The 23580-nt window shown below is 40.7% G+C and overlaps 1 protein-coding gene across 4 annotated transcripts in view; it reads left to right on the forward strand.

The window, feature by feature from the left end:
* Positions 1-7351: 7351 nt before the first annotated feature.
* The window catches only part of Enox1 (ecto-NOX disulfide-thiol exchanger 1), a 661835-nt gene continuing 645606 nt past the window's right edge, over positions 7352-23580 (forward strand). For all 4 annotated transcript variants that reach the window (XM_023700180.1, XM_023700182.1, XM_023700181.1 and 1 more), the window contains exon 1: positions 7352-7611. The gene's annotated coding sequence lies outside the window, so the exon portion shown is untranslated. The remainder of the gene's footprint in view (positions 7612-23580) is intronic.

Here is a 23580-nt window from a genome sequence, read left to right on the forward strand (position 1 = left end):
TGCTGGGGTTTGATCCCTGGTGTGCTATACCAACCCTGTCCCCAGAGTGCGCTGAGATGGCGATTGAGACTAGGCATGGTGCTGTGCGCCTGTAGTCCCAGCGCTTGGCAGGCTAAACACAGGAGAATCACTACAAGTCTGATCTATGGAGTGAGACCCTATAGACCCCATAGGCCATGTACTAAACACATTTTTTAAAAATGTGATACTGTATGAGAGCCCATTTGCTGAACTTCTCTGATTTACTAAGTATGATGTTTTTTTCTTTGCTTAACATACTATGAGTTCATAGATTTTGTTTTGGAATTTAGCATTCACCCAGACTTTTCAATGCATATTGTTACGCCATGTACACAATTTTCAAAATATAACTGTTACATTATCTCATTGTTTTTATATGGACTGCACTACACAACAGTAACTTATTTACTTTTTTTATCTTTTTGAGACCGGGTCTATACTATGTAGTTCAGGCTGACCTTGACCTCACTTTGTAGCCCAGGCTGGCCTCGAACTTACAATGATCCTCCTGACTCAATCTCCCAAGTGCTAGGGTCACAGGAGTGCGCCACCACACCTCACTAGTAACTTATTTACTTAAAGCTTTCATAATTTACAACATAAGTATATACCTACAAAGAATGCCTCTATATAATTCCACTTTGTTTTATTCTTGTCTTCATCCCCTCATTGATTCTTAAGCTTTCATTTTAAGAAAGGCATCAGAATTCCTGGACTTTTAAATCTACAGAAAAGGACAGGCCTCTTGAGGTCATATGGGCATCTGTTGCCATCTGGAGAACTGGCAAATTGGCAAAATTATACACCTTGTTATACTTTTCACTAATAATGATAGCTTCCTGGGGAAATAGTGGACATATTCAACTGCAAAAGTAGGAAATCATATTAGAATTTTAGCTAGTATTTCATTAATTATTCTAAATTATTTATAGACTCTTAAAGCAAAATAAAATTCCTCATATTTTGCCTATAGCAATTAATACAACACATAAATTAAGATGGCTCACCATCTCTCGGTCAACCTTCTGGAGAACACATAGATGGTTATTTCACTGAACACTCTGGTTAGTAATTGAGAACAAGAGTCTTTTCTGCCCTGTGAGGGAGTGCAGTACCACATCCAAGGTTAGAGCTGGACCTCATTCTGGGGGTGGAGGTTAAGTGATGCAAAGCATCCACAGCATAGCCAGAGGCCAAGGTGCTGGGCTTGTGCGTCAGCACAGGGTGAAATGAAAACTTTAAAGGACCATTAAATAGTACTTATTGTTGGAGGTGAAAGTAGAGGAATAAAAACAAGATTTTTAAGGATTATCCTATATGCTTACCAAGCAAAGAGAGTCCATCTAAGAAAGGAATATGAATGAAAAAAAGGCAACTGTTTTAAACGTGCTTGTACTTGCTAAAATGATGGCATGTGATAGCCATGATGTGACTTTAATGACATTTTGAAAATAAAAATGTACAAAGAAATTAATCAAAAAGGTATAAACACAATAGTAACTGTGGTTAGTCCCTAATTATTAATGCATTTTCACCCTTTGTTTCTCATACATTTTTGCGTTGTTTGCATATTTCTCCCAGTGAGCATGTGTAATTGCATGCAGACACACACACACACACACACACACACACACACAACTTTTTACAATTAAGTGAGGCAAAAGGGCAGCGACCTATTTTTATTTAAAAGAAAGGAAATTTAATGGTTAGTAGTAATCTGTAAAATGAATGCTTGCATAATTAAATTAGCAGGGCAAAACATTATTGGGCAAGCAGAATCTGTGACAGAAAAAAAAGTCTAATTAAAAAATGAATATAAAAGCTTGGGTTTTGCAAGAACAGCAAAATTTATAGAATTACAGTACCTTTAGAATTATGCAATCCACTGTTTCTTGCATGTATCAGTTTCTGTCAACTTTTTGTTGCCTGTGGTTTTCTTAAAATATCCTTGGAAAGGAGTCCCAGGAATCATCAACTGGTTCAATGTTACAGTCTAACAGGGGTTTCCAGTGCTTCCCGTTCATGCCCAAGTTCCAATTTTCTGCCACGCAGTTTTGATTTAGATTCAGGATTCTATGATGTCAGCCACCCTTTCTCATGTTGTTTCACCTAATTTTCTTAACAAAGCTGTGATGCAGATGTTATCCACATCTCACTAGTGTAGAAACTGAAGCTAAATGAGGTCACATCGTAAGCCATTAGCTAGGCTGGGATTTTTTCTGGAACTGGGGATTGAATTTAGGACCTTGTGCTTGCCAGACAAGCACTTATTCTACTGAGCTATCTCCCCAGCCCCATGGGGTGGGATTGGAACTCAGACCTCATGACTGGGCATTCACTACTCTTTTCATGTTACACCAAGACCACCAGAATCAAAATATATGATCAACAGTTCTGTTTCTCCACATGCAGCCTCAGAGCCACATAGAGAGGCAGGTTACGTAAAGTGTTTAACACATAAAGTTTGGGCTTTTTAACAGTTCTACTTGGACAACTGGCGTTCTGTCACTGCTACTCTATGAGAGGCAGGAGAGTCCTTGTCATACTTCAACTATTGAAAATTTTGTTTTTATGAATGCTTTTCTATTAATTTCTAATTCACATTTATCATGAATTGAGTGGAAGAACTGTATTTTTAAAATTCATATTGATTGAGAAAAATTTCTGTATCAAGTAAAACTAGGAAGCAAAAACTAAGAAACCTTCACAAGAGTAATAATAAAATATTATGTTGAAATTATCCAACAATAAACTGCTGGGTTTAATAGATATAGAAATTTCAAAATATATGAATGGTCCTACCAATTCCTTGATGGGTTGAATATGAGCTGTCACACACTTTAATCTGTTAGTGGCTAACCTATAGCATGTCCTATATTGTTTGTTTTTAAGACAAAAGATGTTGGAGCTGGGGAGATAGCTTGGTGGTCTAAGCACCTGCCTGGCAAGCACAAGGACCTGGGTTTGATCCCTGGTGTTGGTCCTCTGAAACCAGATGTGGTGACACACACCTGTAATCCCAGCGCTGGGAAGGCTGAAACAGGCAGGTCACTATGAGTCAGACCTGCATAGCAAGACCGTGTACCAAATAAATAAATAAAAGATTAAAAAGAACAAGATTTGTTTAAAAACAAAAGATGGTGAATGAGTTCTTTTTTCTAAACTAACATGTTAGCATTCAGGCTTAATTCCAGTGCTGGCTTATTACAAAGTGTGTTTGGGGCTGCTACTCTGGCACTCGTCCTTAAAAGTTCCATCGTCACTGCTGTGATCTACTAGAGATATCCGGGAATGGACAGTCCATAGCTGTGATGGCCAACACGATCCACTCTTGTCAGGGATTGTCTTCATTTCCCCAATCTACAATGCAGACAATAGCAAAAGACTAGTTTTTTACATTATGCTCATGTAATAATCTAAATGATGGGGCCGGGGAGATGGCTCAGTGGAATAAGTGCTTCCCTGGCAAGCACAAAGGCCTGAGTTCAATTCCTGGTTCTGCCAAAAAAAAAAAAAAAAAGAAAAAGAAAAAAAAGAAAAAAATCTAAATGATGTTTACTAGGGAACAACAATGTAAAAATGCATATATATATTATATATATTTATATTGGCTAAAGACCAATTCTAATTCAAATGGTTTATTAACAAATGAATGTATTAGTTCTTACTGGTAATTCAAATTGAAGCTTACTGTACCTGGTCAAGTGATGAATTTCACATGCATTTATGTTTTCTTTTTGCTCTCAAGAATGACAGTAGCTAAATTGTAGGCTTCTTAAAGGCAGAAACAGCTTGTATTTAATAGTTTATTTAATACTTTAATACTTTATTGGTAAAAAACTCAGCATGAAGAGCAGAACTGATATTAAAGTAGCTACTCAATAAATACTTGGTTTCCTGATTTGCTTTTGTGTCTTCTTTATGTTGACAATTAAATTATTAGATTAAAAGCAGAGAGAGGATATTAGTAAATCCTCCAGTTTGTTTTCTTTTAGCCATAAGATGTCCCTGTGCCAAAAGCCTGTATTAGACAAGGTTCTTAATATGAGCATCAGAGACTCTTTTGCTAACTCCCTGAAATTTTGCTCAAATTCTTTTCGTAGATTCTTATGTTCATTGTCCTAGACAAAGGCTCCATTGACTTCTCTACCTTCCAGGAAAACCATAACTCCATAAAACAACATACCATCTGCACCCCAAATGTCAATACTGATATCTGAGGAAATAAACACTTGTCTACCGAGAACAATCTACAACTTTTTTTCTCTGATCTTTGCCTTCTTAAAGAAGTCTGAGACCTGGTTGAAATTAAGTTAGTATCAGGCATATCTGAAATAAGGAAGTGTATTAGAACACGTGTGCAGACAGGATGGCTTGGGGCTGCTCCTTGTTCCTCCGCTGCATGAGGTACCAGGCTGGCACTTTAAGTCCAGGAGCAGGTCAAGGTGTTTCTTATCATTTAAAGCTCTATTGGAATAAGTGACCTGGGACTTAATTATGGGCGATATTACCTGTATCCTTATGCACACTCACAACCACTAAGCTCTACAGCAGCCCTTTAGCTAACGGTTCCTGCCTCTCACCAGAATTTGGGGCAATCTGCTACCAGCATGCAGAGTTTACTTTGGAATTTATGGGACATCTCACAACCTATATTTACTAGTCTTCAGAGGTGACCAAGCTTTTCTTGCCTTAATTTCCACTAACAGAATACATTAGTTAAATACAATCAAATTAGCTTAAAGTGTTTCTCCAAACACTCCTTCCCTCCACAGTCCTGTGTTAAGGAAGTTAATATTTGACTAGCTTGTTGCACTGCTGCAAATTTTTAAAGACAGTTATGCTAAGGAACATGCCCTTTTTAGGAAGAAAAATAAGGACCTTTAGAAATACGCTATTGATTCTAAGTCCAACTGATGATTACATATAAAAGTGAGTCTCTCTGCTGTACATTTTATCATCTATTATTTAAGTAGCATGAAGATCTATAGCTAGATAATGTTGTATTTCTACTTCTTCCACTTAAGCTTTTATCTTTAAGTGGATTAAAATACACATCTTATGCTGTTTTTACTTTGCCATTGTTTATCTTTCATGTTTCTATAATTTGTCTTTTAAATTGGCATATTAACATTGTCATATGCTTATAATCTTATTTATAATATTTATTTTAATCTTATTTATAATGATTGTCATATTTTTTCATAAAGACAAGACTGCTCCCTTTGGTGGTCAACAAAGAAGTTACAACTTGGCTAACAATTTTCTGTTCCCGCAGATAAGACAGGCACTTGGGAAGCTGTTGAAACCAAATCTTCCTAAGGAAAATAAAACTTTAAAATCATTTTTTGAAAATTCAACTCATACCCATTTAATAGGTTGTACCAATTTTCTGCCGCTTTTACGAGTTTTATAGTTTCCTTTCAAGTAAAAAAAAAAAATCTATGCTTTCAACATAACAAAAAAAGCGTAAAATTCCACTATCACAACAAATGTCTTCTAAGAAGATTTTAAATTGAGTGACAGCACAGAAGTTCTTTAAACTTCTAGAGAACACGAAATGGATTTACTCACCAGCACCCAAATAAATCCATATTAATTTTCACTTTATTTCGGTTGTATTTCACAGCTGTGATATCATGAGTGGTAAGAGAAGGAGTTCACAGAAGAGTCGGAGTTCAAAGGAGTTGAAATTGAGCATGGAATGTGAAATTGAGGACTTTTGCCTCTAAGAAGATGGTTGCAGAAACAGCAACCTTGTAAGGCTTGAGCTCGATGCCACAGCAGAATTCACAGCAGGGTGACCCTGCCTATACTGGACAGTGCTTATGAAGTACTGCTCTTTATTAAGAAGAAAACTCGTATTTGACAAGCTATAAGAAACGTGTATTTCTCTAAAAACTGTTTTCTTTTTCCCTGCTCTAGAATTACAAATTTTTAATAAATAGCTGTTTTCAGTTTTACAGAGATTAGATTCTAGCAGGACCAAAATAAAGCAGACTTTCGCCTTCTGACCCCCAGCATCTCTCAACACTGCCCCCCCCCCATGTTCTCTGCCTGCACCCTTCCGTAAGTTCCACAACGAATCAGTACTCTATTTTCTTTCTTTGCAATGGGGATCCGACTGCCAGAGGGGAAAAGAACCAACCACACAGGGAAATGGCAGAAGTTAACATCGAGCTAGCCTAGTGGGATGGTAACGATTTTCCCAGGATCCTAGTCTTTGCCTTCGGGATATGTGAAGCTAGAAAACAATGTCATTCATTCAACATTAATAGAGAACACACAAAGTTCGCGGTGATGTGCTAAGTGCTAGAGGGAATGCAAAAATATGCAGAGCACAATCCCTGTCTGAGGATTCCTGCCGGGAGGGGCATTTCGAGTACGACCCAGACCTTAGGACCCTCCACGAAATTCTTGCATGAATACATTCACTCCCAAATTGAAATACTCAAGGGAAAGTACATCAGTAGGGCGATGCGTCTTTTAGAGAGCAAGACATGTAAATGTGCCTTAAAATTTATTTCTAAGGTGTTACAATGTGATCTGAATGAAGGAGAGAGCAGGGACTTCTCGCACTAATATGACTCGAATGAGGCACTGCACCATTTAGCGGAATTGTAACAAAGAGGAGGCCGGCACTTTTTTGGTGAGAAGTGGATAACTTGGAGAAAAAGCAGCCTCCGAGGAGGGCGGGGAGGCAATATTTCACCTAGTGATCACAACCGCGGCCCAGCCACCCGCGGCACCCCAGCCCATACCCTTTACTCAGGCCAGACTGTAGGTTGCACTTGGCCAGATTCTGTTCGCAGCCCTCGCATACGCCGCCTCCAGCCTGGAATCGGCCAAGGGCGCCTGGGTTCCCGGCTCAGACCCTCAGCTAGACCAGCGCCTGCAAGGTCGCCATGGCAACTGTGGGGTTTCCCCCATCTCTGGCCCTCTGAGCCCAGCGCAGAAGTCCGCACCGACGGCGTACCCAGTGAGTGGCCTCAGCTCCTTCTGGAGGCGAGAGCGCCAACGAGAGCCGCAGGCGCCCCTTGTGTCGCATCGGTGGCTGCGAGCTGGGCTCGGCTCATCGAGGTTCGGACCCGGAGCAAAGGCAGCGCCACCCGGCGAGCTACTAACTCCTCGAGGCGAGACGGGCGTTCGAGCCTCTTTTCCCGGTTTTACGGGTTTCCGGCAGGGGGGAATTTTGCCTCGGTCCCTAAAAGCATCCCTCAGCCTCTCGCCCCCTCCCATCGCGACTCCCCCACCCCGCGGGCGCGCGCGCACACACGCTTACTCTCGCCGGCGCGTGCGCACGCTCGCGCGCCAGCCGCGGAGTCTCCGGCGCTCCCGAGCAGATCCGCTCTCCCGGGCGCCGCTACTCACACAGGCTTCCAGCCGCCACGGGGCGTCCTCTGTCTGCGGCGGCGGCGGCGGCGGCGGCGGCACGGCGGCTGCAGCCCGGCCCCTCTCTGGCAGCTTCGAGCCCGGGACAAAGTCGGGGAGAAGCGGAGGAGGAGGACGCCTAGGCTAGGAGGAGCTGCGCCGCGCCCGGCGTCCGACTCCGCGCGGCGGGCGCCTCCGCTCCCCGCGCCGCGGCCCCAGGTAAGCGGGTCCGCGGCCCGCAGCATCCTGGGGGCGTCCGGGCTCCGGGCCGCGGTTCCTCGGTGCGACCCCGCCGCGGGCCCGGGACCAGGGCTGCGAGGGGAGTGGGCGAGGGGGAGGGGAGGGGAGCTGGAGGTGAGGCTGGCCGGGAGCCGTGCGAGGGCGCGGGGCTTCGCTGGAGTCCACGCGCCCTTCCCCGCCGAACCCCGCTCGAGCTCCATCACTTTTACGAGCCGGGGCTGCCGGCGCCCCAGACAGCGGTCCCCCGGTCGCCAGCCAGTGTGGGCTTGGGCTTGGCGCCGCCAGCCTCCTCCCCTACACCTTGGACAGCGCGCCCCGGCGCTCGCCGCCCCCGGCACCGCCCGGGACCCCGTCCGGCTGGCGCTCCCTCTCGCCGCCCTCTACCCTCAGAGTGTCACCCTTCCTCCCAGCCTCCCGTCTCCTCCTGCCTTGGAGGACTCCGCTCTGGTGCGGGCCGGAAACTTTCGCCCTGCCCGTGCCGCTCTAGGTACTATTGTTATTTGTGGCGGCCCCCTCGCACGGGGAACTCGACACCCCGGACTGGGCTTCTCGGCGGGAGCGCACGCTGCCCGGCCCAGCCCGAGGCAAAGGAGGCACTAGGTAGGCAGTTGGACCCGGCGCCGTCGGCGGAGAGAGCCCGCGCCCCGGCAGCTGGATGCCCGCGGGTTACCCGCCTCTCTGGACACGTGCGCGCCTCCCACGGACGCGGCCCCTCCCTGAGCACCCCACGTCCTCCCCTTGCACGGCCATGGCCACCCCATAGGTTGGACCGGGGATCGCGGGCCGTGATTGGCTGAAGGTGTAACCGCGCCTCCTTCTGGAGGTGGGTGGTTCTGGAGTGTTGTGGTTCTCATCCCGCGGCGCGCACATTGGGGAAATGGGGTCGACAGGTGGGCGAGACTCGGGTCTGTAGGATCCCCGCGTTCCAGTGTGTGTCGCAGCTTGAACACCCTTCTGCCCTTAAATGTACTTTGTTCTTCTCTTTGCTCTCTCATCCTCAGTCGTTGAGCTGTTATACCGTTTGTAAAAACCAGTTTGTAGCCCTGTCTTTTACATTAAAATTATATTCTTCGATGGTAGTACCTTTTAAAAGCAAAAGTACGTGAGTAAGAGAAACAAATGCACAGAGAAAGGTTCACTGAAAACCAGGCTACAGATTGGGGCGGGTCTGGTAGTTTGAAGAAAGTAATTGAAGGTGCTCAAGGGATCTGAAGAGGGTGAAGGGGGAAAGGAAAGTAATTCCTACAAGAGATGCACAAGTGAGCGACCCAGAGAAACTGAGGAAAAAAAGATATGGTTCATTTAGAGGGCGAGAAGTGAAGGGGAAATATAAGGCTGTGTCTGGAAAGTGGTCATTTTGACTAGTACTTTGTTCGCTTAGCATAGTCTGCTTTTGTTTTGCTGACGCTGAACTTTTGAAAGCAACTTTATAGTAATAACATCTATCTATGTAATGTATATTGATTATTCCACTTTCTTGTACTATACAGATTTTCAAATGGTAATGAATTTCACAAAGTGAAAGGCCTCTCCAGAGGATTGCATTAAATAGTTAAGTTAAAGTGCTTTTGAAATATTGTGAGAGAAGACAGATGAGGATTTGGTAAAATCTCAAGATTGTTCTGGCACTATTTAGGGCCTTTGCAGCAAAGCATTTTATTGATAGCGATTTCTGTTCATTTCAAACAGTGATTGCCTCTAGCATTTTCAGGTATTAGTTTTTTTCAGGTATTTTGATGTTGGTCTGTACATCTAAAAATATTATAGTTCTTTAGAAGCCTTGTCAACACAAAACAAACAACATCCCATACAAGTTAATGTTGACAACTTACATTGAGTACACTGTATTTTTTTTTATTTGTAAGCTAGTTAAATATGCAAGAGTAACAGCATGATTGTTGTCCCTCAGGGATTCATACTAAAGTGGAGAATCACATGAGACTATTCCAGGGAGAACAATTCAATTATTTCTAAGAAGAATAAAATTTAAGATTCTTAGATGAAAATAGCAGCACTATTTGAATTACCATTGTATGGATTAGTAGCATATGATGTTAAGTAAAATAACATATTTAGTGTTAGATGATTCCAAAGTAGATATGAAAGACTTTCCATTTATTATTATGGGTTGGTTTTCTGACTGGAGGACTTCATGTTCAAATGGGATTTTATACATCTGAAAAATTGAACATTAATGCTATTGTTGAGAAAATAATTCTTACCATGTTTTCATTTCCCTAGTTCATACTTTGATTTGCTGTCAGGGATTTAGATTCCAGTTGTGGGCCTACCAAATTTAGATGAGTTTGTAAAGATAGAAGAGGAATATGCATATGCATAAAAATGAATTTATATGAACAGTTATATGTGCTCATAATTTTAGGGTACACTCATTGTATTAATATATATGTTATTGTCATCCTTGGAATATTTGTTCATTCCTTCTTGTCCAAAAGGTGGCCCTGTTTTAAACTGTAAAAAGCATTATCACCAGTAGAATTGGCCAATAGATCATGGAAACAGACAATAGTGTTTTGTTGCCTGGCAACCACCTACTGTGAATGAAAAAAACAAAGCAGTGACAGCTGCTTCCACATCCTGATACTCATACTGTAGCTCAGACATTGCAGCCCTCCATATGAGACAGATCCAAGTTTATTTCACTAAGGTGAAGCTATTTTTGAATGTTTATATATGTGTGTATATATATATATATATATATATATATATGAATTATATTGTTATTGTGGGATTAAATGAAGCATCTAATTGCAGTTGCCCTCCTCAGCCTATTTATTATAAAATGAAAACATGCAAAATTGGGAGGATTGTTTAGGTGCTTCTCATTCTTCCCTGTATAGTCATTAAACATCGTAAGCACATTTGCTGCTGTCATCAGATGCTCTTAATGCATTACAAAACTTGAGTTGTCTGTGATATTTAAATAGATGGCATGCTTTTACTGCTAAAAGGAAAGTAGAGGCTGATGCTTTTGCAGAACCCTTTAATTTTAAGGCACACTGAGGCCTAGTGAGATGATGTGACTTAATTCTGGTGATAGAACCTGTTTCAGTATGTCTCCCCCTTGGGAACACTTGGTCATTTCCCGCCGAATCATTCTTTCTTTCTTCTTTTTCTTTTCCTTTTTACATGAAATATGTTACTACGATAACAATAGGGATACTTAGTGACACACTAGGCTGGATTGTGCTTTTAGCTACACTGTATACAATATATTCTGCTTTCATTCTCTAAAAGCTACATTACTCCCACCTCTTTCCCCAAACTACACAGTCCCTTGGTTTGGCAGTTGCTTTGAGCTTTGGACTTGTGAATAATCTCTTTCTGTATGTGACTTTTTAATAGGGGTGACACTGAAGTTTGTGTTGTCCAGTTTGCCTGCCTGCAAGAGTTTAAATGATGCAGGTAATTAATGAATCACTAATTATAATCTTCTATTCTGCAACAAGACGTATGTTACTGCTAAAGCACTGACCTGTGCTCCTTAAAGTAGGTGAGATGGATTCTGTTACTGCATAATATTCATTTCAGGTTTTTAACAGCCATTATTCCAGAGGTGCCACCTGATTGCTATTAGTGGAAGTGAGTCATCTGTCTCTGAGAGAGGCAGTCGTGCAGTTGTTTCTTTTGAAATGGCAAGGAATGGACTATTGGGTAGCAAACTTAGATCACATTTGCATAATTTAGGCCTTTCTTCTAAACTTAGGAAATATATTGCATGTACAATATGACACATTTTGAGATTCCATATGTTATTTTAAAGAATCTATATTTCATTGCTTATTATTTATGATGAAAGTATGTAACTTGATACAACAAACTAAAGTAGAAATATATGTGGCCAATTGATTGTAGAAACAGAGCAGTAACATATTAAGCACCACTGAAGAGTCATTTTCACCAGAAATGATACACTTTAGCAAATTCATAGGGGTGTAAGTTGATTTTCAGCATGTTTAACCAAGTTTTAGAAGCCTGCTATTAACTTGCTCTAGCTAGGAGGATTTTCAAACAGAATAATTAATAGATTTCAAATGAACTTCACTGACTTCAAAAAAGCAAAGGCATGAACTATTTGCCACTGTCAGGGTGTTGTTTATGTAGGACAAGTACTTGTTTTGGAGTCTCTGAGAATAATCTACATTTTAAAATTATTTAAAATTTTTTTCTATATGTAATGTAATACTAAATATTGAATAGCTCATACATTGATCTTATTAACTGGAATCATGAAATTTAGTTGCCTTCCCTTTCTATGTTCCTATACATGATAATGTGTGTGTGTGTGTGTGTGTGTGTGTGTGCATGTGCGTGTATATACATGCATGTACACACACAATGCTTACACTTTTCTTGCCATTCTCATCCTTATGATGGAATGTTGCTAGACCTGATTTTTTTTTATAAAGAGAAACTTGAAACAAGAAATGATTATATTTTCAATTTCCTTATGTCAGCTTCTGCTGTTATAACCTCTAAACTCTCACCTACCCAAATAGGATGATTTCTAAAAATAAGTGGACTAGTAAGCATATAAGATCCCATTTGCTACTTCCAAACTGGCCAAGAAAGCATATTTTTCTCATTCTTAGACATTGACTTCTGTGCACACACAATAGACACAGAATCTAATGTCCTATGCACTCTTATTTTAAGAGTGGATAAAAATAGTATTAAATTGGGAGATCTGTGTGTGGTAGTATTTTAAAGACAATATATACAGATTTTTAGAAATGCAGTAACATAGAAAAATAAATTTATTTATTTTGAACAATTTTTACATTTATGCTGGTAGTATAACCAGCCCATCGAAGCTAGAACTGTGTCCAGTTCCTGCAGCAGAACATGACATAGATAACATATATTTTTGTAGAATTGTACTTTTCCTTTTTCTATATGGACAGATGTAAACATTTTAGTCTTAACCTATGTGAAAAGTAAAAGTTTAGAGATGGAGAAGAAATTAGTGTAGTTTTGTAATTGCTTTTGTATAGAAAAGTCAAAATAATAACTAAGCCAGTGAAATTTCAGTGTAAACTTCTTGTCAGTATAGAAAGTTACACAGGGCTATTGATTTTTTACAACTACTGCCATCCCAAGTATAGAACAGATCTTTAATAGCCCACAGCTGCATAGCAAAGGTTATGGCAGCAAGTCTGAAGCATGCTTTATTTAGTTGGTGCTGGAGGGTGAAGTCTGCTAGCCCCGATGTAATTATCTGGCTTGGAATATAGCCACAGTGTTGTGGTTAACATCCCAAGGAGAAGGGAGAAAAGCCTTGCATGGGGTCTTAAGGACTTGAGGTGGTGAGAGCTTCTTCTTTGATCTCATTTTCAGGAGGACACCTTGAGCTTCTAGAAAGCCTTAGAAATTATTGGGTTCTTAAAGAATATAGCCAGACCTTGGGGATTTAGCACTTGGCTGGCAAGTGCAAGGTCCTGAGTTTGAACTCTGGTACCAAAAATATAAAAATAAAGAATAGAGCGTGAAGTTACCATCCAGATACCACATGCCAAATTTGGCCTGTTGAACAATGTCTTAATCCTAGTGCTTGTTACTGCTGAAATGGGACCTTTTTCTTTATCTTGCTGCATTGATGTAAGACAAGTGGAGAGTGGTAGTATCTTTGCAGATAATCATAGAAGATCATAAAGTAGGATTCAATTCCTTTTACCTCTATCTTTCTACCATTTGCTGGGCTAAGTGTTTATTTTCTTTGTAGAGTTTCTTTCATGTTTGTAAAACAGCAATTCTTTATTAAAATGCAAGTTGATAAAGGATTAAAGTACAGGGTGGGCATTCTGAATCTAAACATGCAAAACCCCAAATCTGACACTTTTTGAGTAACAACTTGATGTTGCAAGTGAAAATATCCATGCCTGAACTTATTGTGAAAGGTTTATATAAAACATAAATGAGTTTTATGTTCAGACTTGGGTCTCATCTCTAAATTGTCTCATGTGTATGAGACAAATATTTTAAAATCTGAAATTCACTACACTTTTGGTCCCCAGCATTTTTGATAAGGGATATTTAACTTATACTTTTCTGGAGGAATTCCTGAGTCCCTTGCATATGTTAAATACATAATATATGTTTGTTTAATCTAATAGTGAAATTATACCTACTATTTTATTAGATCGGGGCATTACTTTATTTATGGAACCTTCCAATACCATTTAAATATTTTTGAGATTCTTTCATCAAGAAACATTGAGCATTTAATATATAAATGGTACTGTATTTCACTTTGAAGATAATGAAGAATCTTAAAACATGGTGCCAACTTATGCAAGACAATATATAGCTTACAGCAAAGTGTACAAATTCAGTATAGTTAGACAGGTGACCATGCATAGGATCAGTTGGCCTGGAGCACAAGGCAGGAAACAGACCATGGAGGACATGGAAAAGGTGCACGAGAGGTTTCAAATTTAATGAGACTGGTCAGCTATTTTCAGGTTCTCTTTTAATAGGAATCCCAAGAAGTACTTGTCAAACACTGATTTGTAGATCTCATTTAAGTCCTGTTTTATGATATACTTGAGGGATATAGCCTAGTGGAGTCTATATATAGACCATATACCCTATATTCATAGATCCTGACACTTCATTCTACAGTATATATCTACTATTTCTGTGTAAGTATCTCCTATTCTGCACCCAAGTGCTTTATACCTCATCCCTGGGGTATGCTGGTAATAAAGCACCGCTTTAGCAGTTTACCTCAGCCATGACAGAAGAGAGCTCTGGAATATCCTAGGATTCCTGGCCTTTGAATCCTGGTGCACATTCTATACCATATCTCAGAGTCCCCTGGTAAAACAGGCTCCGTAACACTGGGGCATGCTGTTAAGCAACGTGAGCCTTAGTGGCTCTTTCTTAACCAGGACTTCCTAGGATTGCCTCTTAAATGACAAGCTCAAATTCTGTTGCCTGATCTGCTTCTGGAGAATTTAATATGAATAAGGAGAGATTGCTTTTTATTTTTTTAGTAATGAAGTAAATTTGGGAGACTCGTCTCACATGATAGAGAACTACTTAAAGCTACTTAGAAGGAGCATTGCTCTTTAGACTTGGAGTTTAGAAAATCGCTGTGGCAGATGTGTGAAGAACAGATTGATGGAGGAAGAATTGGAAGCATGGAGACAGCCCTGCAGACAAGTATAAGCACTTACAATAAGGTGGTAACCTTGGAGATACAGATGCAGGAAGGAATTCAGGATGGATTTTGGTAGAAAGCTATATCTAAAAAAATTGGCATAACATAAATGCCAGGGATATATGGTTAGATGGCTCACAGCCACTCCCTAGAAGAAATTTCAATCCTCCACCATGCCCCATTGCCATGCTCTCTTCTTCAGACTTGGAAGCTGCACATGGCTAGGAATCCTCTGTCCTGCCTGTGGTCTTAGTTTGGCTTCCTAGACTTAGGTTGTATAACTCAGGGCATAAATAAGACAAGAAGTAAAGATAAATTGAGGAACATAAATAATTCACCATTAGATTATTAGAGGAAGAAAGTCGTATTTTATAGGAAGGATTTGTGAAGATGTAGAGGAGAGTTGCAGAGAGATCTGTATTGCATGTCCATTTTGTTATGAATAGTGATTTTTTTCCTTTGCTTGTGGCCAAGAAGTGATTTTCATCCACCATCAGTTTCTGGAAGACCTAGCATGACTCACTGTGCACTTATATCTATTGTTTTCCCTGCCGCTCTGATAGCCTATATTTTAGCTAAGTGAATGAGTGGTAGCTGGGGGCAGGGCTGGTTTCTTTTTTCCCTTGTTCTGTCATAATGCCAGGCTTTCGGCTGCAATTTCTCCTGCCAGTTCTTAGGCCACCAGCTCCCAAAGAAGATCAAGGAGTACAGAGAGTAGGAGAAAGAAAGCATAAATCCATAAAGAGAGCTGTTTTGAATTAAAAGCTTGATTACAAAATGAGCAAGTTAAAGCTTGTTAGATGATATGAAATAAGATAAGGCAGCCTTCTAATTACAACTAGAATGAATACTAATATTCTGGCGCTGTCTGTCGTCAGAAATGTGAAGGCTGAATAATGAAACAAGAACAATCTGAAGCCATCACATTTTTGTAAAAGTAGCATTGAGTCAATGACAAAACGATCAAATTAGGAGAAGTTATAGAATAGGTCAGCAAAGAGCTTTCTGAGCTTTGATTAACAGGGAGAACAAAGAGTCATGACGGAGAAAATGCTGAGCATGTGTGTGTAAGAGAGGCTAGGTCACTAAGGATGAAACAGTGAAAAGGAACAGCTGTTGTTAATGTAGGATATTGTGAACTTGTGTATGATATTTTTAAAGATACTTTTCATTTTGAGATAATTGAGGATTCACTTGCATTTGTAAGAAATGATACAGAGATCCTGTAATCCTAGTGTCACTTATAGCTTGTTGTTGCCCAAAGCCTCATACCCTTATCAGCAGGGCGTTTGGAAGGTGATACTGGACCAAAGTGTGTGTGTCTGATACTGGGTTAGCACTCCCCCCTTGGCGGCTTTCTGCTTCCAGCTGTCATGCCATGAGCAGGCCTCCTCTGCCAGGCCTCTACCTTGGGGCCAGCTGACAATAGATTGAAACGTCTACAAACTATGAACTAAAGTACCTCACCCTGATTTTTTTTTTTTTTACTATTTTTATTCTCTTTTTTTAAAAAAAATCTTTTCTTCTTTAACTTGTAGATATTTGATATTTTGTCTTAACACTGAGAAAGTAAATAAAACAATGCCCTATACCTAGGTCCCACAAAGACAGCCTCTTAGAAAACTGTAATGCAATAGTATAACCAGGATATAGTCATTAATACAATCCAGCATTCATATTGAGTTTTTTGTTTAATTTGCACTCATTTGTTTTTTTGTTTGCATGAATTTATTTATGTGTAATATTTATGCTTATAAAGAGAAGTCAGAGAAGTTTTCACTCTAGAATTTTTTAAAAATCACCTATTTTGTCTATCTCTGGCTTAATTGTAATTGATAAAAGGATAATATAGAATAAATTTTGGAGTCCCCTTCCAATTCTAGGATTCTGCTGAGCAGCATCAGAAGCCAGCTGAACATGACAGGTAGGTCAGTGGGTGAGAAGAACAACTTACAAGAAGTAAGGTTTTGTTTTGGCTCATGCCTTCGGAGGTTTTAGTCCATGATTGACCAATCCAAGGCAGAAACATCATGGCATAGAAGCAGAGGAGAGCTCAGCTCAGCATCCAGGAAGCAGAGGGAAAGGGAGCCAGAGAACAAGGAGATAGGGACCAGATATGGTCCCCAGCATGAAGACTCTGATTCGTTCCTTTCAGCCAGGTCCTGTCTCCTGTAATCACCACTCAGTCATGCCATCAAATTATGATCTCATCAATGGATTAATATCCTTCATGAAGTACATTCCTGCCTTCTATAATCACTTCCCAATGCCATCAAATTATGATCTCATCAATGGGTTAATCCATTTGATGAAGTTAGAACCAGTATGATGCAGATCCAAACTAGAGCTGTAGGTTATTACTTAGGGCAGAGCTTTCACTTTGTTTACTTCCTTAGGACTATTATATGGCAAATACAGAATTTTAGAGTATGGGTTTTGTTAGAGCAGCTTACTCAGGAAAGCTCAGTATGGCCCCTCTTCCTTGGACTGGCATTTCTGTCCTCCCGTTAGTGATGTACCATCGTTGTCCTTCTCTCCTCCTGTCTGTACTGAGGAACTCATTCCTACAGGGTGCTTGTCTGGGTTTGAGTTAGTTGAATTGTTTTATTCAGCTGATGCCAGGCGCTGGTGGGGAAAGCAGGAAGCAGGACAAAGCATAGTATTATTTTCTCTGCCCTTACTGTGGTCAGTATCCTGGGCGGCAGAAATTTCTCCTCTGTAGCATAGCTCACACTTGGTTTTAGCTGTGTGCTAGTGACCTTGCCTCAGGACTCCACGAACCTTACCTCCTCCTGTTGTCTCTTCAGCCTAAGGGAGGTGACTGCTTCCAGCTCTTGCTAATAATCTCAGGCTATCTGATATTGGGCTTTCTGGGCATCCACCAATTAACTAAACAATTCTCTATTAAATTTCTTCAGGGAAAATCTGGAAGAGATTTATATTTTTCTAGTTAGACATTCCCCACTTCCCCAAAGCATGGATATTATACAAACCTGGTACACCCACATTTATATTTCTCCCCATTCCTCCAGGCATCTCTATCCCTTTACTGACTCTTTGTCCACTCCTAGTCTCTGGTTTTCCAAGCCCTAGAGTTGTTTTATCAAATGTATTTGTCATTTTGGCTATCTACTTCAAATGTCTTTATTATTCTTTCAACTCTTCATTTGCTAACCTTTCCTGTCTTATTTTCTGTCAGTAGTTCTTAGTGACTTCATCTCTGTGTAATATCTTTATTTATTTTGTTTTTGGTGGAACTGGGGATTGAACTCAGGCCCTTGCGCTTGCCAGGAAAGCACTTATTCTACTGAGCCATCTCCCTGGCCCCTGTGTAATATCTTTATCTCCTTCCTGAATGTGCTTTGGTTTAGAGGGCATACCTTTGCTACCTAAGGGTTTAGTTCTGCTGCACTTCACTTTTCTGCATCAGGATATTTTTACATGCCTCATTAGAGTCCTCTACCTTATCTCTTATAGAAGTGTGTGTGGTTCTATAAGAAAAACAACAGCAAGAATGTTGACAAGAGTGCTTTGGGGAACAGAATTAAAGTGGCCTTTTCAAGTGTGAAGTGCATCATGAAGGGATGACAGAGGATGTGAAGCTAGGCTGCCTTGAAAAAGGGGCCTTTGTGGAGCAGCTTGGAACTTTTAGAGGTGATGAGAGGTAGTGTAGCAAGTGCTTAGGTTCCTCTCCCTGTAGGACAGCAGTCTTGTAGGCTGGTTCTGTAATAGCTTTATATCTGCTCCAGGGAGAAGCTAAGCACAGAGTTGGGAGTTAAAGCCTTTGTTAAGAAAAAGACTAGCACTAGCTGTCTCCTTAACTGAGCTGTTTTAAATGGCACATGAGCTGTCCAGTCATAGGTGCTCCTTCCTCAGTTGCTAGGAACACTTTCTCTAGGCCAGTGGTGGCAAACCTATGGCACACATGCTGCAGTGGACTGTTTGTATCATTCAGTGCTCTAAAGGTTCGCCGCCATTGCTCTAGGCACCGCCGCACACATGGGAGTATTCTTAAAATTAACAGCCATGCATTTTGCCACCAACTTTACAGATCTAGGATCTGGGAAACTTTAAAGCTTTGGAGAAAGAAGAATTTTAGTATTGAAAATAGCCAGTGGCATGGTTAGTTAATGTGTCCTCCTGCCTTGCAGTGGGCACAGGGCTGGGAATGTCTTGTGGGCTGGTGCACACAGTTACAAACAGATGGATCTGCCTGTAAGGCTACTGGCTAGCTTCTGCTCTCCTGTGATGATAAGAAGTGGTGGGTGCTGGGCTGGAGAACTGTGGATTAGGCAGCTCCGGGTGAGCTGACAATGGAAAAGAAATAAGCTTATTTTAAATGGGCATACACTTCAAGGCAAGTAATTAAGACACACTTCAGATTCATGGAAAAATTAGGGTTCCTGTTAAGACAGGCACAAGATTGGAAATAATAAATCGCCTGCACACCTATAATCACTGAAGAACAGTTTGTTTAGTAGCAGAACACCAATTATGCGTGCCCTTAAGCCACTTTCTCCTCTCTTTTCCTTTTTCTCTTTATCTCTCAGAACTGAGTTCAGGATTTCTTTCTTCCAGGTAGTACCCTTTGCACTTTTCTTTAAGAATGTAGTTCTTTTGTGAGAGTGGCTAGTTTCTCATGGCATTCTTCTTGTCTCATCTGTTACCTATTGCAGTAGCATCTTTCTGTGGAGATGCACACTCTTATTTCTTTGCTTATTGCTCAGAAGTGTGCATGGCATGAAGAGGGAATTTGTAAGTGAAAATTCCTTGAGCATTAGGGCCTTTGTTCTACCAAGTAAGCAGGACAGGGGCTTTGGGAGTTAGAGAAACTTTTTTTGTGAACTGGTTGAGGCACTTTTTATTGTGTTGAGTTGACACTAAATAGTTTCTGATTTTTCACATTAAGTTTCAAAAGATTATTTTGGATGTGTATATTTTAAATCACACATGACATTGTGACATAGCCTGATGCATAGTTTATATTTGAGACTTAATATTTCTGTGGAAAAGCATATGAGATGCTCATTGTGCTAAGTGGATAGGCATATATTGTGCCAGGTTCACACTAGGTGCTAGAAACACAGCAGTGAGCAAAATAATCATTATTTTTGTCCTCCCAGGAATCCACAGCTTTCTGGAAAGGACATTAAATAAATAAACAGAAACATAATTGTATAATTGGAACTCGTGATACATACTTGGACAAAACCATGTTTCTCTGATAGGACATAATGAGGATGCAGTCATCAGGGGAGCCTTGTATGGGAGAGTAATTAGTAAATGAACACCTGAAGAGTGGTTGGGGTCATCCAGGTGGGGAGTCCCATGTGTGATGCCCAGGAAGAGCTTGGCTTTTGGAAACTGAAAAATCACCAGTGTTACTGGAGAGTAGAGAGTAAGGGTGAACAGCAGCTGTGAGTGAGGTTGCTGAGAAGTAGCTTTGGATTTGATTGTGTCAGACCTGCCACACCCTGTTGCGGATTTTGGATTTTATCTTAAGTGCAGTGGACAGTTACTGAAGAGCTGTTGCTTTCCTTTGTCAAAAATTGAGGAGAAACTTAGACAGTATTCATTGAGTCACTTTCAAGTGAATAATTCAGTGGCATTCACAAGGTTGTGCAAATATCATTCTTATCTATTATAAAATATTTTCATCTTCCAAAATGAAACGCTTTACCTATTAAAGTCGCTGAAGGGTTTTAAGGGAAGTGATGTGGTTGAATTTGTAGCACATAAAATATTTCTGGAAATCTTCTGGATAAGGGAGTGAAGAGGTCAAGACTAGAAGCCAGAGAATCAAATTGGAAATTATGGTCAAGTCCAGGAAGAGGTGGTGGTAGCTTCCAGGAATAGTGACTGCAGAGATGAAGATGAGTGTAGTGATCCAAGAGAGAGTTATATAATCAAATTTCATTATCTGTAAGTGACTAATCTTGTAATTATCTGTATTGCTATTTCCCAAAGGGTGTCCCATTCCCTTTTTAGATGTCTCTAGGATGCTTCTGAAAAGTGTAGTTGCTTGAGCCAACTCAAGCAACAGATGCAGAAGTACTGAACATGATCCTTGAAGAACTGTTATTGGAACTGAGGATTGAGGACCACCACTTTTCAGTTTTGATGCACTTTAAGGTCAAAGGCTGCCAACAGTCTGCCTACTATTAGGAGCTCCAATGGCACAGTTGGTTGGCGAGTACTTATACAGTCTGAGCAGGAGAAGTGAATGAGAACCAGACATAAAATTGACAAATACACAACTGCTGCATGCCTGCTTATAATTTTGAGTACGAGGGATGTTTGTTAGGGATACAACTGCAATTCGATCCTAAAGCTAATATGCAATATAAACAATTTGCCAAGTACTGTTTATTTTTGATTCTTTTGAATCTTAGAGAACTGTGACTCTCTCAGAGCTAAGTGGTAACTGATTATAACTAATCACATTATCGTGAAATGTAATAGCAATACAGTGTAGTCATCTATTGTAAATAAAGCAAACAACTGGTAGAGAAATTAACTTGTAAAAAAAATCATCCTGGTATCTTTCAGATCCCTTGTATCTATAAAATTCCTATTACTTGTTATTTATTTATTTTTAATGTATTAAGTACAGGTTCTACAGGGTCTCACTACCCAGATCAGACTCATAGTAATCCTCCTGTTTTCAGACTCCCCAGCGTTGGGATTACAGGTGCATGCTGCCATGACCAGTCTCAGTCACTGTCTCAGTGAACCCCAGGGGCAGGGCCAGCAGGGCATGCCCAGGATAGAACCCCAGTCACTCTCTCTGCCTAAGTGGGTGCTTTAGTTCACTGAGCTATCTGTTCCACCCTAAAACTCCTATTACTTTACAGTAGTTTTTTTTTTTTTTTTTTAACCTTTTACCCTGATATTTGGAATCAAACTCATGATTTCATGCTTGCCAAGGCAGGAACTCATGCCACTGAGCTATCTTCCTAGCCCCAAACTCTTATTACTTTAAAGGGATGCTTATACCAATAAACTGACTTTAGAAGTCAGAGTTATGAGACCTTTCTTTGGCGATTGTTCAAATTATAGTAAAAATCATCAATAAACAAATTAAGATTTTATCTTTGACTTTTCTGTTTGGCTTTAGCAAGTTTTTCCAACCTTTGCTGCCTTTTAGATTTGTCACTTTGAGCCTGAATCTCCAGGACCCAAATGTCTTCCTAGCACTGTCGTGTTTGAAAATCTTTTAAATAATTTCTCCTCCTCCAAACACTTATATAATATGTTCAATTAAGTGATCATTTTTGAACTGAAGGAGGTCACAGGGACTATTTAGTCTTCTAGTTTGCTTGAAACTATTACCATGGGAGAGCTTGAACTGATAAGCATGAGGTTCTGTTTTTGAGTGGTGGGTCAGATTCTCAAGGATTTTTCTAAGGAAAGTTATGGAGTCCTAGGAGTTGTCAGGGACAAGTCATCTGCTGTACTTTATGTGACAGCACTCAGAAGCAGGCACCCTTTCTAGTTTTTAAATGGCCTCCACAGTCCCTCTCCTTTGCATGCAACAGTGTCACTGGATTGCCTGTAAACCCCTTTCCTCCCTCATTTTCCCTTTTCTGGATATGCAGTGTTTAATTTCTGAAAGATGATGTTTCACTTTGATTAATGTTATTTCCACTCTTCTAAAAAGATATGTAGGCACCTCTGGCTGTATTTCTTTTTAAGCTTGTATACATTCAACAAAAGTGGTTTCCTTCCATCATTAAGGAATTTTATAATGAAATAATATTTTGAGTGTCTGGCTAGTTTCTTTGATTTGTTTTGTCCTAGAATACTTAAGTTTGGAGAGGAGTTTTGAGACACAGCTATCCATTTATTTTATAATAAGACAATCAGTAAACAGTCATTTTTAAAGCTCCCCAAAAGGGAAGATTGGCATAAAAGAATAAATAAGCATTGCCAGATGAATACAAAAAGGAAAGTGTCATTTCTTAGAAATACTAGTCCCAGTGAGTGTGTGGGAGAGTTTCCTGCTACCTGCAACACTGGGACCTGCCAGTCTGAGCCCAGGCGCTGCATGGGTGAGACTCTCTTCCACCCCCTTGGGACCTCCCACCACACCACAGCACCTTCCCCCCCACCCCCGCCCAGTGAGAATTTCTGCTGTGTTCTGGGGAACTCCAGATCCAGTCCTAGCCCAGGCATGGTGAGTGTGTGGGAGAGCTTCCTCTCCCCCCTACTCCACCTTGTCCCCTCCAGACTCAGCTCAGGCCTGGCATACAGGCCTGAGGTGAAACCCTGCAGCTGCAATCCCTGCAGAGAGAGTAGGGACAAAGCTATCCAGCTATCCAGGAGCAGAACATCTAGCCAGAGAGACACAACAGGATCACTCCCAAGGGTGGCAGCAGAAAGCAGCTGAGCACAGGAGCCAGACCCAAGCCAGATATGGCAGGATAAATTCAAACATTGTAGATCTGCACCTGAATTTCAGTAGGTGCTAATGTTATAACTGCACCAAAGCTCTACCACAAAGGTCAGAAGACAGTGCTACACAAAATGCCAAAGAGAAGGAGCAAAATGCAATCTCAGACCCCAAGCCCATCCATAGCAAGTGCAGAGGACACTAGCACAGAACAAACTGGGAATCACACAGCTGAAATCAATGAATCAAGAGCTTCTGAAATAACCACTGCAGAAAGGTATGGAGGAACTCAGATTGGAAATTAAAAAGAAATCACTGAATTAATAGCATTTGCAGTAAAGAATCAAATGCAGAAACATATGGAGGAAACCCA

Source organism: Octodon degus, unplaced genomic scaffold, assembly GCF_000260255.1.
Source record: "Octodon degus isolate 3935 unplaced genomic scaffold, OctDeg1.0 scaffold00122, whole genome shotgun sequence".
Taxonomy (NCBI): domain Eukaryota; kingdom Metazoa; phylum Chordata; class Mammalia; order Rodentia; family Octodontidae; genus Octodon; species Octodon degus.